Source organism: Phyllobates terribilis, unplaced genomic scaffold (genome assembly GCF_046119375.1).
Source record: "Phyllobates terribilis strain yellow unplaced genomic scaffold, ASM4611937v1 Scaffold_1__5_contigs__length_1240528914, whole genome shotgun sequence".
Lineage (NCBI taxonomy): Eukaryota > Metazoa > Chordata > Amphibia > Anura > Dendrobatidae > Phyllobates > Phyllobates terribilis.
This window is the reverse complement of record NW_027362761.1, coordinates 855,006,785-855,025,986: the sequence shown is the minus strand read 5'-3', so window position 1 is coordinate 855,025,986 and position 19,202 is coordinate 855,006,785.

Below are 19,202 nucleotides of genomic sequence, written 5' to 3'. Positions count from 1 at the left end.
GGGCCTTCTTGATCATGGTCCTTGACTGGGCTGAGACATACATTATCTGCAACCTGCCCCTCGACCCAAGGCCCGGGTACGAGGGCCGTGTCTCCATCCTCTGCAGGTCCACACAGGATCCACGCTCAGGGAGGGAGATCACGATCAAAAGACCAAGAGCCAAGATGGCTGTGTATTAAATATTACATTTAAAGTGTCACTAAAATGTGAGTCCTCCACCCTTACCCACTAGTTGGTTCCCCTATCTCTTGGTTCCCCAGTCTCCCAATTTCCAGTAGGGGCAGCACCTAGTGCCTACTAGCCCCCTCTGGTGGGAGAAGTGTGGTGTTGGATGTGGAGGTTGGGTCCTGACCATCGCACTGCTCTTACCTCAAAGGAGGAACACTACACCCCATTAAAGAGGTGCAACATCCCTGTGGCGGTCGAACCCTCAGGGGCGCCACACCTGCAGTGCTTTATGCTGCTGTAAATAAACCTGCAGACGAAAACGTTCCTGTGTCTACTTCTGAACGCAGCCGAGTGAGTCGTCTTACCATGGGTTAATCAGAATAACGTTAACTGATGGCAGTTGTGCACTGCCTTCTATTTAAAATGAGTTTAAATTAGATTGCCTATTTATGAACACAACCACATCCCTGATTCTAAGAGGGTTTCACACTTATGCAACCACATTATTCTAGTTTTGTTATTTTTATTTTACTCAAAGTTGTTTGTTTCTCAATTGATTTGGATTTGTACAGATTATGGCTGTCATTAAAGGTGGAAAAAGTTCTGAAATTATTCTTCTTGGTATGATTTTTTTACGTGACAAAAACCTGGGATTTTAACAAAACCATGTAGCCTTTTTATATCCACTGTACAAATATGTATAAAAAATAAAAAATAATTCATGTGAAAGAAAGCTGGTCCTTATGGTGCTGAATGTCTGCTGTTCTTATTTCCACATAGGTTTCTTCATCTGAGAGCAAAACAAAGTAGTGTGAAAAACCCTGATTCAGTGGGCTTCTTGCTGTAGTTTTGATAAAACTCTGATATATCTCCTGCAGATCTAGTCGATGATGAACTCTTTCTATGTCGTCTACAACAGAGGTCCCCAACCGCCGGTCCGCGGACCAGGACCGGGCCGTTGGGGTTTTTCAGCCGGTCCGCGGCGCCGCTGACCAGGGCCGGCGTCAGCACCCGGGCAAATGCCGGGGCTCTGAGCAGGCAGAGGGGCCCACTGGCGGTCGCGCACCCCGCTGGGCTATGGGCGGAGGAGAGCGGTGTCAGCGCCCGCCCTTCTCCGCCGCTTGCTCAGGGCCCCGGCAGCTGGATACTTACCTCTCCCCGTGCCTCCGCAGATCAGCTGTCTTCCTGCTCTGCGCTCCCTGTGACGTCTCAGGTCAGAGGGCGCGGTGACGTCTTTACACCGCGCCCTCCCCTGAGCCGTCACAGGGAGCGCTGAGCGGGAAGAAACGACAACGCTGGAGTTCGGAGCCGAGCAGCGAGCGGCGGGCAGCAGGTGAGGAAAAGGGAGGTGAGTATTTGATTTTTTTTTTTTTTTTAATGTATGGAGGCATGGGGCAGTATAAAGAGGGGAGGGGGGGCATCCTGCTTGGGGCATTATAAAGAGGAGGGGTGACAGCCTGCATGGGGCATTATAAGGTGGGGAACAGCCTGCATGGGGCATTATAAACAGGGGGGGATTCCTGCTTGGGGCATTATAATGAGGAGGGGTGACAGCCTGCATGGGGCATTATAAGGTGGGGACCAGCCTGCATGGGGCATTATAAAGAGGGGGGGATTCCTGCTTGGGGCATTATAATGAGGAGGGGTGACAGCCTGTATGGGGCATTATAAGGTGGGGACCAGCCTGCATGGGGCATTATAAGGTGGGGAACAGCCTGCACGGGGCATTATAAAGAGAGGGGGGGACATCCTGCATGGGGCATTATAAAGAGGAGGGGTGACAGCCTGCATGGGGCAGTATAAAGAGGAGGGGTGACAGCCTGCATGGGGCAGTATAAAGAGGAGGGGTGACAGCCTGCATGGAGCATTATAAAGAGGAGGGGTGACAGCCTGCAGGGGGCATTATAAAGAGGGGGGGTGACAGCCTGCATGGGGCATTATAAAGAGGAGGGGTGACAGCCTGCATGGGGCAGTATAAAGAGGAGGGGTGACAGCCTGCATGGGGCAGTATAAAGAGGAGGGGTGACAGCCTGCATGGGGCAGTATAAAGAGGAGGGGTGACAGCCTGCATGGGGCATTATAAAGAGGGGGGGCAGCCTGTATGGGGCATTATGTGGGGGGTAACAGCGTGCATGGAGCATTAAAAGGGGGGGGCCTGTATGGGGCATTATGTGGGGGGGGAACAGCCTGCATGGAGCATTATAAGGGGGGGGGGCAGCCTGTATGGGGCATTATGTGGGGGTAACAGCCTGCATGGAGCATTAAAAGGGAGGGGCCTGTATGGGGCATTATGTGGGGGGTAACAGCCTGCATGGAGCATTATAAGGGGGGGACAGCCTGTATGGGGCATTATGTGGGGGGTAACAGCCTGCATGCAGCATTATATGGGGACCGGTATCCTGTATGGAGCGTTATATGGGGGCCAGTATCCTGTATGGAGCGTTATATGGGGGCCAGTATTCTGTATGGAGCCTTATATGGGGGCCAGTATTCCGTATGGGGTCTTATATGGGGGCCAGTATTCCGTATGGGGCCTTATATGGGGGCAAGTATTCCGTATGGGGCCTTATATGGGGGCAAGTATTCCGTATGGGGCCTTATATGGGGGCAAGTATTCCGTATGGGGCCTTATATGGGGGCCAGTATTCCGTATGAAGCGTTATATGGGGGCCAGTATTCCGTATGGGCGTTATATGGGGACCAGTATTCCGTATGGAGCCTTATATGGGGGCCACTATTCTGTGTGGAGCGATTCACCGGTTTCTGAGCTATTGTAGAATTTACAATAGATATCACTCATGAAGTGAAATCTTTGCATTGTACTATATATATATATTTCTCCGCCGTATCTCTGCATCATGAATCGTGGTATGTGTTAAAGGGGCCCACTGAGACTCTTTCGCCCGGGGCCCAGAAAAACCTGGAGCCGGCCCTGCCGCTGACAGCTAGCTCCGCGGCCCTGCGCCTGGTCAGAACTCGCTCTGTGTGGATTTATAATGTTTTCTGCCATAGCCGTGACAGCTCGCAGCTCCCGGCAGAGAACATTATGCAGGACGGGGTGGGGCGTCGGGCGGGTCTTAGTGACGCAGCCCTCCACAGCACAGCATGGTACCTGTTGTACGTCACGGGGCGGGTCTTAGTGACGCGGCCCTCCTGCACAGCATGGTGTGTTCCTGACGGGGTGGGGCGGCAGGCTCTCCTCACTGACACGCCCCCGGCAGAACATGTTATGTGGGGCGTGCTGGGGCAGCAGACTGGCTTCAGTGACGCGGCTCCCGGTACCGGTGTTCAGTGTGTAGCGCTGCTAAGCAGCAGCGCTGTATACACTGACGCTCAATGTACAATGCTGCTACTTAGCAGCGCTGTACACCGAGGTCCCGCCAGCATCCTCCCCATACAGCTCCACCCCTCCATAACCCCACCCCCATATGACCAAAGCCCCGCCCCCGCCCCCACCGGGCCATGGAAAACTGGTCTTGCTTAAAGCCGGTCCCTGGTGCAAAAAAGGTTGGGGACCTCTGGTCTACAATATTCATAGGCTCTGGCTATCCCCAACCCCACACCACTGAAGGCGGTCTTCTGCTTATGCTCAGTGTAGGCATAAAGCTGTCAATCAATGGTGTATGCGGTAGTAGACTCAGCTCATCATTGCGAGGTCTGACAGATTCAGCAGATAACAGTGATTTTATGAAAACTACAGCAAGCAGCCCAGTAACTGACACGCCGCTGGATGCAGGGTTCTTGTAAACACAACAGCAGAAGTTGCACACATCTGTTATTTTTCGGCAGTGTATCAGCTTGCAGGTCAGGCTGTTTAGCTCACAGAGCATGGCCATTACAGCACAAAATTGCATTCACATCACAAACAAAAAGCAGAGCTTGGTCATGTATGCATGGGTGGGTTTGATGCTTGTGAATATAAAAAGTGTTCTCATTCATTGACAAACAAATATGTTGAAATCGATGATGAATTTAAACAATCTATATTAGAAAGATGCATAAGTTTTGATTTATATAGCAATTAAAGGGGTTCTGTCACCTTGTTAAATGATTACAATTGCAAAGGGCTTGTAAAAACAAGCAACTTTAAAAATTACCTCTTTGAATAAATAATTTCCATTCCCAAGAATCGAGGGATGGTTAATTCTATAGTTTACTGCTCATTGCCTAGGTTATCGGAGGTGGCCGGTTTCCTAGGCAGAAGGGCGCACTTGCTTGCAAGTATCTGAGTCTCCCTGTGCTCTTCGCATGCTGCTGTGGCAAAGCTGCCTCTGCTTGCTGCACGGGAGAGTGCACAGTTCGGGCCAGAGGCGCGTCCATTCTGGCGTCCTGAACGGTCAATCATCAGGAGAACAACCTGGTAGTCGGGAGGCAGAGAAGCGGTGCACTCCTGAACAAAGAACTTGAGAAAACCCCTTTAATTATTACTTTTACAAAATTGGAAAACCTCTTACAGTGTGGGAACAAACTGCAGCCATAAAAGGCCTTGAATGGTGTCTCAGGTGTAATAACAAGTCTCAAAAATATATTTGGTAAGTGTTCCCGGTGTGTCTCCATGTTTTCTCGTGCAGCTCCTTTGTAGAAGCCTCTGCATTGTTTTGATGATCTTCCGCAATCAGCTGTCTGCATATTTCTACCGTCAGATGTACGTGCTTTGCTTGTTGGCCATATAATTTGTACATGCCCTCTAGGCACAAGCAAAACTACAACACAAAGAGAAGACAAAACCACTTCTGCTGCTTTCTGCATAAACATGATTAATATTTTAATTGAATCTGGGAAAAAGAATTCATGAAAATGGTTGTTTGTAAAATTCTAAAGACAATTCAAAGCAGGAGAAAGCCGAGCTCTTCTGCGTCTGCCAAACTATGGACCAGATGATGAACACGTGACCTATTAACCTGTGCGGAGAACTAATGCTCTACCCAAGGCGACTTCCACACGGGCAGCACATAGTAGTAGACTATGCTATGCCATTGAATGGACTATGCTATTCCATCCAGCTGCATAAGTAAAAAACATACTGTGCAGTATACTTTATTTTTACAACTGGATCCAATGGTCAATATATGCTACTCTATGCCAATACACATGGACACATCACAGGCAAACGTTCAGATCTTTTCCGGTCACATACATCCAATGGACAGCAATAGACTATAGTGTGATATGAACAATGCCTTATGGGCACTACATTGTATATTGTTGCGTTGTTCCAGGGAGTTCTTCTGATGAAAGTGTTTGAAATATGCCTCATAAGAGAAAGCAAGGTCCCAAATGATAATTACACTAATCAACACTTCGGATAATAGGTTGTACCTGATGGATCTGGGCCTTTTCTTCAAGCTTATGAACTACGTAACTATGCAATTAAGTACACCTTTCTAGACCTGGATTCAGCAATTTGAATTTCTTAGAGATTCTGGTCTATATTGGCCATTATAGCATATAACACTCATTACTAGGATGGAAGGTGGAACTAGCTTAAAGGGGTTGTCTGGGAATTTTTTTATTTTTTATTGATGACTTATTCTTGGGATAGGTCATCAATAAATGATCGGTCGGGATGCAAACCCGATACTCCGACTGATCAGTGTGGAGCTGCCCACTATAGCTATGTCAACTGATAGTGGTCAAGACCAGGTTTTGCACATTATTGACTTGAATGGGAAGGGGGTGTGGGCAGTATCCACACGCAGTCACTATACAATCTATAAATCTCAGTGAAATGACAGCAATATGATCATTTTATAAGTTATACTTCTAGGTAATACATTCATATAGTTACCAAATAAATATCATTACCATACTGCTACGGAACACAACACATTACCAAGACCAGTATTACAAATAATACCACTATACTAGGGCAATATAATGTTCATACACCATGGACAGATATTACCACCAGATAGGGGTTGATTCATTAAGACCAGCGTTGTACACACCAGTCTTAATGAAAGAGCCCTAAGAGTAAGATGTGCATTAAGAGTTTTATGCTACTTAATAAATTAGGTGCCTTTGCCAGAGATGTACTCTAGTCAGGGGCTAGAGTACATTTCTGGTGTAAGTTACTAAAGTGGCATAACTTTTCATGAATTAGATGGGCAGGCATAGCCAAATTCTATTGCTCCCATTTTGGTACAGCTGACTGGGACTAGCATGAAAAAAAGTTGCAAAATTTTGGGGCAACTTCCAAGTTATGCAGAAAATGTGCTATTTTTTAAGGTATTTTACACCAGTATTCTTACATAAACACTTTAATGAGACAGGAACATAAAACCAGATTCATCATAGCTTTTATGCTAGAAATGTGTCATAAAATGGTTTAAAAAGTCGAGACTCCGCTAAAATTTTGCGACTTTTGGAGTTCTCATGACATTTTTGCCAAAGGTCTGACAAAGTGGGCGGAGCTGTGTTGGGATGGGAGACTAAGTTCAATTTATGATGAGTGGTGGCATTCACCACGCCTCAAACTCAAACATTACTCCAGTCCCCAACTATAGTAAGATTTGTGGCAAGGTGCACAAAGAGGCACACGCCACTTTTCAGACTCTGCTGATTTATTAAAGGGGTCGTCCGGTCAAAAGTGATAAGTCTGCAATCACTGCAGACTTATGAATCTGCGGGGTTTCGCCGGTTTCAAACCCAGTAACGGAGGGTATGTATAAGTTATACATACCCCTGGCCAGTAGGCGCGGCCTCGCTCTATTCATTTGTATTGAGCCGAGGCCACGCCCCGTCTAGTGACGTGGCTGACTAGAGGGCACGGCTTCGCTCCATACAAGTGTATGGAGAGTGAGGCTGCGCTCACTGGCCGGGGGTATGTATAACTCATACCCTTCGGTCCCAGGTCTGAAACCGCGGAATCACCACAGCACACAGTCCGTGCGCTGGGGGAATACATAAGTCTGCAGTCACACAGAGTGCCTGCAGACTTATCGCTTTTGACCGGAGAACCCCTTTAAGCAGCATACAGCCCCCTCATCAAGACTGACATGAAAAATGAGGTCTTCATGAATCAGAGCCATTTTGTCTAAATATAACCATCCTGTTATTGAACAAAAACAATTATACCAAGACCAATAGTACCAACAATACCACATGCAAAGGGACAAAGATAGTATAAATGGATACAGTACAGGTAAATCCAGTGTCATCCCCAAGTTATTCATATTCTATTCTCCATCCAGTGCAGACTGCTATGAAGTGTTCCAGCCAGTACTCCTCTCTACAGAATTAAAACACAGACATATGTGGCTAAACACTTCTTGAACACTCCACTAGCTTTTTCCCTTATTTTTATCTTTTTTTTTTTTACAGTAAAAGTATCTCCATTTTGTTCCACTACAGTAAAAGTACCCCCAAATTAATACATTACAGAAATGAGCCCCTTTGTACCCCTGCAATGTAGGAAAGTCCCCTGTGACAGAGTCAATGGTGTGATATACGAGGGGAGGTATGTGTCACTAAGGTTGCTAGCCTGTGTGAACTGAAACCTGCAAAATTTCTGCCAGCATGTTATATGCTGGGGGTTAACTCACTAAAGGGTGTAGTTTTTTTGTGAATGGCAAAGAGGGTGGAAAGTCATTCACCCTACCTCCCCTCAGGGTGTGGCTGAGCAAGGTTTAAAAGTCACTACTTTTTTTCCTGTTGTTGTGTTTGGAGAGGCATGGTCTCCAGACAGGAAAAGCCACAGCTCAGGAAGGAGCTGAAGGCTGGGACTACAACCTGTGTGGGCGAACCCCACACTCCTATGGACTGTGTTATTGTTTATCTTTTTGTTTTGTCAGTAAGGTCGTGTTTATTTTGCTGGAGCTGCAGGGCTTTATGCCATACAATAAAGCCTGCAGACAGGTGTAACATCCCTGTTTGCTGCCCACGTATAACAGAAATATTACTCCTTGGTGCCACCATACAGTACCGGTGTGACGATCCCTCATGTAATGGAGGCTGGTTATTAAGGTCTCTTAACTCCAGATTTTGTGTTGGATGTAAAGATAGTCAGACATTGATACGGAGACCATTTGAGCAACGCTATGCAAAGGCCTTCATGAAGGACCATCTCACCAAACTTAATCCCGGGATTGTGGTGTGGGGTGACACCATGTACAGTAGCCAGACCTGTTAGAGTCTTCATTCCAGGTACATTAATCCCTTCCCAACATATAACATACAGTTAAGTCCTATGTCGGGTCCCTGCCTTTGATGTGGACTCGAATTGCATCTTTCCCAGCAGATGATCGCGGAATTATTCAGCCATCATCTGCTTCTAACAGCCGTGGGCAGAGCAGACAATCTCTGACAGCGGCATCTAGTGCGCACCAGCAGGGGGGGTGCCTTATTCTATGCAGCCATTGGCACGCCCGTGACATGATTGCAAGGTGCCAATAGGTTGCCATGACAACTGGGGGTCTGCTGAAAGCCCCCGTGCCTTTCATTACGGTACTCCTGTGAAAGTCATTCATAGGAGACTGTGATTTACGCTATATACAGCGAACTGGTGTGTATAGTACAAGCGATCGGATTGTCGCATGTTCAAGTCCCCTAAGGGGACTAACACATACAGTAAAAGTGAAAAACAAATGCTTTTAAAAATGAGAAAAATAAAAAAAATATAAAAAAGTTCTAGGTCACCCCACTTTTTCCCCATTAAAAAAATACACATATTTGGTATCGTTGCATTCGTAAAAGTCTGCTATATCAAAATATAAAATAAATTAATCTGATCAGTAAACGGCACAACAAGAATTATGTTTTTTTGGCTGCTGCAACATTGCAATAAAAGGCGATCAAAACATTGTGTCTACCCCAAAATGGTATCAGTAAAAACATCAGCTCAGGGTGCATAAACAAGCGCTCCTCGTACAGCCCTATATGAGCCTTGCCATATGACTTCAGATAAGTTTTTATTCTAAGTCATATGACAAGGCTAGTTAAAGGGTTAATATTGACTTTTAGGATTGCTGCTTCCAATAGGTGGGACCAGAATTCAAGGCCGCTTTCTGAAGAGGAAATTTGCATATTACGTTTCCCAGAGGAGTGTGCATGGCCTATAAGCCTCTTTACTCAAACATGCAATGCTTGGCTTGTCACTCTGCATAAGGAGAAATGTTACCCCTTAGGGTATGTTCACACTATACATTTTTTCAGCGTTTTTTCGGCAGCAAAACCTGATCTCATCGCATGAAAGAAGCTGCAGCAAAAACGCAGGTTTTGGTGCATTTATTTGGTGCCTGTTTCAGGATCCCAAAGTTCAGCTTTGCTTAAACCACAGAAGCATGAACACAGGTCACCAATGGCAGTGCATTTACTTACTTTCACACTTTGGTCTGCCATTGAATTGCTCAGGCATTGTTCAATTTCACACCTTTGTCAGCCATAGTTTGGATTAGTGCAGTTTAAATTGGTGATGCGTAAAAAGTAAACATTGGCTGACCCAAGGTGTGAGACTGAGCAATGCATGATCAGCCGATGTTTACTTTTTATGCATCACTAATTTAATTAAACTAATCCAAACTGCCATCTCAGGTGACCAAGACAAGATGGTAAACTTGGGAAAAACACAAAAATAAATGTGTTTCACATATTGCTGTACTTGCTTTTTTTCACTAAAAACGCAGCAAAACACGATAGACGTGTTTTTCACCACCCATTACTTTCAATAGGTGAAAAATGCTGAAATAACACTGAAAAAATGCTGAAAGAAGGGACATGCTATATTGTGCAAAAAAACATGCAAAGCACAAAATACTGATGACACAAAAACCAATGTGTGTGCATGAGATTTCTGAAGTCTCAGACTTTGCTGGTACCGTAAAACACAGCTGAAAATTTGCATAAAAAAACATCTAGTGTGAACATGGCCTTAAAACAACAAACATGAAACAGCTCTTATCTAAAACTAATGTAATCTTCCGTAAACTCAAGGTTACAGTGCTGCCACCTACTGGCTTAAAACTATTGGCACAGGGTTTTGTTGGAATTGATATTTTCCTGTGCAATTTATGAAAAAAGCTTGATAATGCCAGTGTTCATTTTCTATCAAATTAAATGAAGGCAGTTGCAATATAAATATTTAAATCTCCCCAACCAATTGAGCCGTTTACTGATGGAGCATTTACTTGGCAAATCAAGGACTAAATTCTTAGCATACCCAGGATAATTGAAATTCCCAGAAAACATGGTATGGTTAGAGGTCGAATTCTCCAGTTTTGTATATGTACTTGTCCTGTCACTCTGATGTGAGGAAGTAAAAATACATAATTCTCTATACATTACCTGAGATATTCGGAAAAATGCAGGTGCATCTCACTAAATTAGAATATCATCAAAAAGTTAATTTATTTCAGTTCTTCAAAACAAAAATTGAAACTCATTATATAGAGTCATTACAAATATAGTGATCTATTTCAAGTGTTTATTTCTGTTAATGTTGAGGATTATGGCTTACAGCCAATGAAAACACAACAGTCATTATCTCATAAAATTAGAATAATTAACAAAAAATGCCTGCAAAGGCTTCCTAAGCATTTAAAAAGGTCCCTTAATCTGTTTCAGTAGGCTCCACAATCATGGGGAAGACTGCTGACTTGACAGATGTTCAGAAGGCAGTCATTTATACACTCCACAAGGTCCCAGAGTTACAATTTTAGTTTGGAAATCAAGGTCCCAGAGTCTGGAGGAAGAGTGGAGAGGCACACAATCCAAGCTGCTTGAGGTCTAGTGTGAAGTTTCCACAATCAGTGATGGTTTGGGGAGCCATGTCATCTGCTGGCGTAGGTCCACTGTGTCAAGACCAAAGTCAGCACAGCAGTCTACCAGGAAATTTTAGAGCACTTCATGCTTCCCTCTGCCGACAAGCTTTTTGGAGATGGAAATGTCATTCTCCAGCAGGACTTGGCACCTGTCCACACTGCCAAAAGTACCAATACCTGGTTTAAAAAAACAACAGTATCACTGTGCTTGATTGGCCAGCAAACTCGCCTGACCTTAGCCCCATGGATAATCTATGGGGTATTGTCAAAAGGAAGAGGAGAGACACCAGACCCAACAATGCAGATGAGCCCAGGTTGCTATGAAAGCAACCTGGGCTTCTATAACACCTCAGCAGTGCCACAGGCTGATCGCCTCCATGCCACACCACATTGATGCAGCAATTGATGCAAAAGGAGCCCTGACCAAGTATTGAGTGCATTTACTGAACATACATTTCAGTAGGCCAACATTTCGAATTTTAAAAACATTTTTCAAACTGTTGTTATAAAGTATTCTAATTTACTAAGATGACTTTTGTGTTTTCATTGGCTGTAAGCCATAATCATCAACATTAACAGAAATAAACACTTGAAATAGATCACTGTTTGTAATGACTCTATATAATATATGAGTTTCACTTTTTGTATTGAAATACTGAAATAAATTAACTTTTTGATGATATTCTAATGTAGTGAGATGCACCTGTACATCCACATAGCAAATATTTTCATCTTTTCTCGGTGCTCACAGGCTCTCCTTACCTCTCGAACAGCATTTTGTTTCAAGTGACATGATGCTGACAATTGGTAACAGTAAAGGAGTCACTTTGGATAAAGGCATTTTCTACAATCAAAAGTAGATGACTGAAATAGAATTTAAGAATTTATAACGATCTAACAATTTAATTATTGTTATATTAAATGGGTATTCTCAAGTTTGGAAGTTATCCCCTGTCCATTGGATTGAGGCATAACTTCCTGATTGCTGGTGGTCCAACTGCTGGGACCCCAACTTATCCTGGTTGAAAGCTCCGTGAGAATGGAGCGGAGGTTGATCAGGTGCACTGGTTCTTTATTCATTCTTGGGACTCGTTCACATGATCGTATTTTTGGTCCGAGTGCTGTCCGTGAAAAATACCGACAGGACTTGGATCAATGTTATCTAATGGGGCAGTGCAGACGAGTGATTTTTTTTTCACTGATCGAATCTACATGTGAGAAAAATTGCAGTGTGTACTAGTTTCTTCCTTAAATCAGATGAGACTCACCCATTCAAGTCTTTGGGTGCGCAAAAAAAAAAAAATCAGATGCCATATGGAGCTATAGTCCAGCATCTGAGTTTTATAGATACGTTGCGATTCTGTAACATAGGAAACTGTAAGGCTATGTGCCCACGATCCAAACGTAGCAGCGCTTTGGATGCAGTATATTTTTGCTGCGTCCAAAATGCTGCGTTCCACTGAACGCAGGTGAATCCGCAGGTGTTCACTGAACCATGCGTATTTACCGCATTCAATACATTCTAGTGGTCAAATTTCTGTTACGGAGACTAGCGAATTAGCAAGAGAAATTGACATGCTGCAGTCCTGAAAGACGCGCCACATGTCAGTGTCCGCGGGTGATCAGCAGCCTCAGATGCATGCATAGTGGACATGGGATTTCTAGAAATCCCATCCACTATGCTGTAACATCTGGCTGCTGCGGGTTTGACGCTGTATAAATACATGTCAGACCCACAGCATTTTCTGATCGTGGGCACATACCCTAAATGGTCCTGTAAATTATTAATAACCGCTGAGTAAAAAAACAGCTTGTATAAAGGACTGCTTATGGATGACAAGTGTGAAAAAAAACTATCACTTTTCTGGATGAAAGTCTGAATTAATTTTTATATGTACTGTACGTGCAAACCTACCCTCAATGTGACCAATGGAGATAACTGCGTGCAGCTCTTGGCTGGCCTTCAGCACTCCCATAAGAATGAATTGAGCGGCTTTGTGTATGGTCGACCATCGACCCATTTACTTCACAGTAGCTGAACCCCCAGCGATCAAGAAGTTTTCCCTTATCCCATGGATAATGGAGAACTTCCATACTTGAGAATAACTCTTTAATGTGAAAGCCTTTAACTTAAAAAAAAAAAAAAAAAAAAAAAAAGTAACATTTGTGTGATTGTGTTTTTATATATTTAACTCCTTAATGACTGCCGATACGCGTTAAAACGGCGGTCGTTAAGGGGCCTTATTTTCTCATGTTCTAAAACGATTCAGACAAAATCCCGTACTGAACCACTCACTTATGAGGCACATGGAGTCACTTTGGACTGGTCTGTGTTCTGGCAGTGTCCAATCATGTTAAACGTCTTTTTAGCGCACAACTGTGGGTGACCACAGATCTGTGCACACCTAAAAATATGGACACCAAACAGACTCTAAGTGTAACCATCAGCCTCATTATGGTGAGTGGTTCCATCTGAATTGCATTATTGTGGAATTTACACAGAAACCCCGACGTAAGTGCTCAGCATAGAACACAAGAAGGCGATCCCAGCCTTATTCTGGAAGCGATCAAAAAAATGTTATGTACCCTAAAATGTTACCAATATAACCCTACTTTATGCCACACAAAACCAGCCCCCACTCAGGTCCGTCATCTGTCACTGGAACTATAGAGGGTTCCCATGTTACTACTAGAACAAACTCTGAAAAAGCTCCCAAATCCAAATGCCCCCTCCATCTGAGCCCCACAGTGCCTAAACCACAGTAAGCGGTCACATGTTTGGCATTATTGTAGTGAGGAGAGAACACTTAATTTATAGGGTGCGAATCGCCAAAAGCACAAGCTGGGCACAATGTATGGGAGAACTACAATATATGGGGGGCACAATGTATGGGAACTAAACTGGCATATTTGCAATTCTCCAGAAAAAAAGCTGTGCGTGGATGTCACAAAATAGTAACTGCAGCCATAGATGAATTCATTCTTCAATGGGTCACATCGGGGTTTTTTCTAATGTTCTGACACCTTAGGGGCTCCGCAAACTATTCTAGCAAAATATGTGCTGCAAATAGCGCTCCTTCCTTCTCAGCCCTGACGTGTGGCCTAACCGTAATTTCTGATGACACGGGGGCATCACCGCGTTCGGAAGAAATTGTGCAATAAATTATGAGGTCCAGTTTCACCCATGAACCCTTGTGTACCTGAAAAATACAATAAGTACATTTTTACCACTAAAATGTCATATTTCCATGTCTCAATGTTATAAAACTCCGTGACGCACTTACGGGTTCAAAATACTCACTAATCCCCTAGATTAATTCCTTAGGCAGTGAAGTTTTCAATATGGGGTCACTTGGGGGGGGGGGGGTGATGGGGGGTTTCTGCAGTTCTGGCACCTCATTGACTAAGCTAATGGAACCCCCAATCTATTCAAATGGAATCTGCGTTTTAAAAGCCAAGTTGCGCTCCTTCCCATCCAATCCCTGCCGTGTACTCAAAACGTAGTGTACGACCACATATGGGGTACTGCCGCATTCAGGAAAAATTGCATAAAAAATTGTGGGGTCCAATTTCTCCCATTACCCCTTGTGTGAATTATAAATTTGGTGCTAAATCAGTATTTTAGTTGAAAAAGTTTTAATTTTTGCACTCTCATCTAAATGTTATAAAGTTTTGTGAATCACCTGTAGGTTGAAAATGCTCAGTACACCCCTAGATGAATTTCTTGAGAGGTCTAGTTTCAAAAATGGCATCACTTGTGGAGGGGGTTCTGCCGTTTTCACATTTCAGGGGCTTTCCACATGTGATATGGCATTCACAATTTATTCCAGAGAAATAGAGCTCTTACCTTTCCTAGCCCTACCATGTGTCCAATCAGAAGTTTTTGACCACATATGGGGTATCATCGCGTTCGGGAGAAATTACGTAACAGATTATGGGGTCCATTTTCACCTATTATCCATTGTGAAAATTACAAATTTGGGGCCAAAACATTTGTGAAAAAAGAGAAATTTTTCATTTCACGACCTAATGTTACCAAATTCTGTGCAGTACCTGTGGGTTGAAAATGCTCATTATACCTCTGGATAAAATCCTTGAGGTGTCTGGTTTCCAAAATGGGGTCACTTGTGGGGGTTTCCAGTGTTTAGGCACATCAGGGGCCCCCCAAACTTGACATGGCGTCCGCTCTCGATTTCAGCCATTTGTCGTTCAAAAAGTCAAATGGTGCTCCTTCCCTTCCGAGCCCTGCTTGCTGTGTGGCCTAACAATGGCTTTCCCCAACATATGGAGTATAGGCATACTCAGAAGAAATTGCCCAAACAATTTTGGGGTTCATTTTCTCATTACCCTTGTGAAAATGAAAAAATTTGGGGCTGAAGTAAAATTTTAGCGAAAAAAAGGTAAATGTTCATTTTTCCTTCCACGTTGTTTCAGTTCCTGTGAAGCACGTCAAGGGCTAATAAACTTCTTGAATGTGGATTTAAGCTCCTTGAGGGGTGAAGTTTTAAGAATGGTGTCGCTTTTGGGTATTTTCTGTCATATAGACCCCTCAAAGTCACTTCAAATGTGATGTAGTCACTGAAAAAAATGGTTTTGTACATTTTGTTAGGAAAATGAGAAATCGCTGGTCAACCTTTAACCCTTATAAGTTCCGAACGAAAAAAAAAATTGTTTCAAAAATTGTGCTGATGTAAAGTAAAACCAATAGGCTGAAATTAATTCTGCTTAATATTAATATACAAGTTCTAATTATTTTACATTACATGTATCACTGAGGATGCAGATAACTGTAAAATCTGGATCTCGGGCGGTGGAGGGCAGCCGCATGGTGGGAGCCAGAGTTTTCAGCCCTCTGGCTATCTTGGTCGGACAGGAGCAGCCACAGGGCCAGATGGCACTTTGCCCAGGTCTGGTTTATATGAATATTTTCTGATAAAGGCCAAACTGGCGAAAATACCAAGTTGTAAAACTCTTGTATTACAGAGTAAAATAATATGCAGCATTAGGTGTCCACAAATTATTACACAGACGGCAAGTAATCTTTCACTGGGGTATGCTTTTCTCATATTGGTGAAGTAAGAAAACATGATCGTTCAGCAAGCTATAAACTTTTTGCTGACAAGGCTTCTAAACAAGTAATTTATCAGTGCAATGGCCATAAAATAAGGTCCCCAACGAGATATGATGTTTTATTAGAAACTGAAAAACTGATCCAGTCTGATTGTTCTTGGGAAACAGGCTGTGTAAGTACTAGAGTTTTTACTTTTCAGCCAAATTATATCTTTCAATCTTTCAAGTATGAAATAAAGATATCTCAGGGTATATTACAAACAAACACACTAAGCATCCACAACATTAAAGGGTCTCGTGTCAGCACAGAATGACTGTTCAAACAAAGTACAGGCGCTCGGTGCATCATGGCAGGGCCAAACATTTAGGTGCACCTTCCCACCTGCTTGGTTTTCATATATCTCCACCCTTCTCTGTCTCTATAAAGTCAGAGCAGTGAATCAAAGGAAAGTGGAGCAGAGGAAAAACAAGCAGGTGGGAAAGTGAACTGAAATGTTTGACCATACCACATTACACCAAGCAACTGAACTTGGTTTTAACAATCATCCTATGCGGACACACTCCCTTTAAATCTGCTTTGTTATGCAGCTTTAAACCACAGTAGCCCGATGCTGCTGCAGTCCTTCCATTGTTTTCATGCACAATCACTTTCCATTGTTTTCCTGCACAATCACTTAACCGCTGTGTCACCTGCAAAACCAATGCATGTGAACACCGTCTTAACCCAATAACAGATGAAGTGACTAACATTGAGTACAATAACACCTGACAAAGGCTTGAATGTATTAGGTATGGGTAATGGGATAGCCAATTTGATCTGATATCACAGAAAAGCTGCCCTAGCTCAAACGGTTTGAAATGTTAATGCTAACTATGACAGAAAGGTGTGAACATACTGCGATACAGACTGGTCAGGTGATGCCAACTAGATCATGGAGCAATAGAAGATGGTGACCTGGTCTGGGGAATCATACTTTATTTGGCAGTTATAATGTTTACATATCATATGGACGACAGGGTGAGTACGTGTCACTTACCTAGAAAAGAGACAGAATCAGGATACACTATGGGAAGTGTGGTAGACCGGCCCACTCGACAGCATCCGGAGGTATACATGGGAACACTGTCTCTAAATTTTTCCCAGGTTTATTATACAGGCAGCATAAACCGTGGTGAAGTAAAAATAAACACAGACCTTTGGACAAAGACAGGAAAACAAAACAAAGTGGTAGCACAAAGTACAGTCCTTGTTGTAGCGGGGATCCGCCTGATCAGAGTTCAGCAAACAAACTGTTCAGCTTTTCCTCGTCAGGACACAAAGTGCTAGAGTTCCTCTCTCCAGCACTACCAAACACTGAATGATTCAAAAGGCTGGCTATTTATAGCCCAGGCCACACCCTGGGGTGGAGATATGGTGACCAGCCTCCCACCCGCTCTACAGCTGTTCACATAAAATCCAAGCCCATTAAAAATGTCTGATTAACCCTTAGACACAGTGTGCTGGAGCAAATTCTTAGGTTTCACATCACTGAAGAAAATAGCCTCAGTGAAACATCTCTCCCCTGCAGTACTTTGCCAAGAAAATCAGACTGTTTCTGGTAACTTGTTGTCTTCTGTGACAATGTTCTGCTGGGAAACCTTGGGCTTCATGTGGATGTTCCTTTAACAAGTACCTCCTACTTAAACATTGTTGGACACCAAGTACACCCTTGAGGATAGGAGTATGCCTTGATGACAATGACTTTTTCATTAGGGTGTCACGCCATAAAAATTGTTCAGAAATAGGGTGAGGAACATGAAGAAGAGTTCAAGGTATTGACTTTGCTTAAAAATTCGCAGATCTCAAACCTGTAGGATGTGCTGGAAAAACAAAATTGATCCCATCTTACAATTTAGAGTGATTAAGAGTCAGTTTACACTGACAAACTGGCTGCACGGTACGACCGCCAATCAATAAACCTTTACCGATCAGCTGTTTCAAGTTCCTGTTTACACAGGACAATGTATCACGAGAACGATAACTTTTTATGCTGCGCATAGATCACTTCACTCGATGAAACAAGCATTTTGATGGTCTCTCAGCAGCCTGTTTACGTGGCAAGATAGTTGTGAATTGAGCGGTCTTAAACGCTGGTTCACGATTAAAATGCAGCTTAATGGAAATGCTAACATCTTTGTGTTAGCTACTAAAGGATTACCTTTTGAGGTTACCTTCTGCCTGCTGTAATGGTGACCTACACAATATTAGGAGGTTTCTGAACTTTATATATACTGGTCAAAAAAAATGTGAAAACTTAAAATCACACATCAGATCTCAATTAATGAAAAAGATTCAAGTTGAAAACCTTTAGGACCATAGTCAGACTGCTGTATAAATCGGAATTGAGATCGGAACGCAGTGCACATAGTGGTCGGCGGCTCTCCCAACCCAAGCTTGACCGTTGCACAGAAATACATGAAGCTTTCACGCTCGGTTCGGGACATCCGCCGACGAGTGCATGCACCTCTCACTTCTTAAGGTACCCGCTCTGCTCCGGTCTTATCTTCACTCTAAGCCGATGCTTTGCTCTTCGCCATCATGGCATAAAGAACATTATGACATGAATATGCATTGAGGCTTAGTAAAAGAAAACCATGGCCCGAGCCTTAGGGAGTGAATCAATAGAACATTTAATAGAAGCAAAAGTTTTCAACTAAATTGAAGAGGGAATTACAAATTACCATGAAATTGAAATTAAAACACTGAAATCACAATTGGAACCAATTTGTTTAGGACTCAGTATTGTGTATGGACCCAATGAGCTTGTATGCACTCTTTACATCAGGGCATTATCCTGATGAGATGATGTCTTTGGGACCTCCTGCGTGACCTTGCTCAGGTTATCAGTGAGGTCTTGCACAGTTTGTGGTGATACTTGGTGTTGTCAGATGCATAATGCCCCATAGGATCCCAATTGGAATATTAGGGTCAGTCGTAGGTGACATAGCACTGTTGTACAATCACAGGAGCCGCTGGGGCTGCGGCATAGCCATCACAGGAGCCGCTGGGGCTGCGGCATAGCCATCACAGGAGACGCTGGGGCTGCGGCATAGCCATCACAGGAGACGCTGGGGCTGCGGCATAGCCATCACAGGAGACGCTGGGGCTGCGGCATAGCCATCACAGGAGACGCTGGGGCTGCTGCCTTCTTCTGTGGGATGGCAGCG